The sequence below is a fragment of the Dipodomys ordii genome, unplaced genomic scaffold (genome assembly GCF_000151885.1).
Source record: "Dipodomys ordii isolate 6190 unplaced genomic scaffold, Dord_2.0 Scaffold99, whole genome shotgun sequence".
Taxonomy (NCBI): domain Eukaryota; kingdom Metazoa; phylum Chordata; class Mammalia; order Rodentia; family Heteromyidae; genus Dipodomys; species Dipodomys ordii.
In genome coordinates, this window is record NW_012267315.1 from 1,804,281 (window position 1) to 1,805,592 (window position 1,312).

Sequence of the window (1,312 nt, forward strand, 5' to 3'; positions counted from 1 at the left end):
GTGCTTGCCTACTGCTCTAGAGACTTCATTCCGTGTGATCATTAACTCCACACCAGCTCACGAGATCACCTCTGTAAAGCAGTTACCACCACTGCCTCGTGGCTCCTAACACAATCATGGAAATGAAGGGCCACCTAGTTGCCAACACTTTTTTGTACGTGTGTGCCAGTACTGGGCTTGAACTCAGGGTCAAGGCACTGTCCCTTAGCTTTTTCAATCAAGGCTGGTACTTTACCCTTTGAGCCACGGCCCCACTTCTGTCTTTTTAGTGGTTAATTAGATATCAGACTCTCATGGACTTTCCTGCTCAGGCTGGCTTTGGAAGGTGATCCTTAGATCTCAGCCTACCTGTGAAGCAGATTCCCTGAGTGAGCCATTAGCACCTGGCTCCTAAAGCCAACACTCTCTCGACAGAGCTTGGGATGAAGGTGCCAACATTGTCCGTCCACTTGAAATCAAGAAAACGAAAGGGAATGGGGTAGCTAGGCTAGGAGGGGGTGAAGTGGAGAGATGAGTCAGTACTGGGAGCAAATAACAACCCAGTTTCCCTCCACAACTTCTCCTCACCCCTCCCCCTCTCCCAGCAGGCAGACACTCTGGGAAGTTGTCCCCAGATGCCTCGGCTGTGCCCAGACCCGGTGTGGCCCTCTCCCTGCCTTACCACACTTCGCCCCGCCAGGGGAAGCATACCTGTAACCTAGATTTGAAATTAACTGGGGGGGGGGGGGAGGAGAGAGGGAGGAGGAGGAGGGCATTTCTAGCGCTCGTTTTTATTATCAGTTCTAAACGTTTAGGTCTGTTTTCCTAATTGCCTTTTATTCCCTGGTCTTTTTTTTCCCCCATCTAATTCTAAGGAGAGTTTCTTTCCTTTTATAGTTAGGTCAGAGCTCTCTGCAGACCGGGGTTCAACTCTAGCAGGTGAGGTGCTGTCTTGGGCGGACCTCAGTGGGCTGGTCTGAGGGGGGGGGCGTGTGAACGGAGGTGAGCCGTGGGCACAGCGCCGGGCACACCGCAGTCTGCCCCGGGGCCGCCCTGCCGCGGCAGCCCGGCAGCACCTGCCAGATGCCCTGGGCGTTTTCCTGCGGGGCTCCCCGGGTTGCCCTCCGACCGCGCGAGTCCCAGCCGGCGTGGACACCCGCGTGTGCACACGCGTGCACACACGCACGCACGCATTACCATGGCTGCGGGGTCCGGCTCTGCTGGAAGAAGCAGGGTCCCGAGGGAGGCCGGATGGAGCCTCTCCTCCCCCAGCCTCCTCCTCCCACCGCAGCCCAGACAGTCGGCTGGCGCCGGCACTTACCCGGAGCGGGCG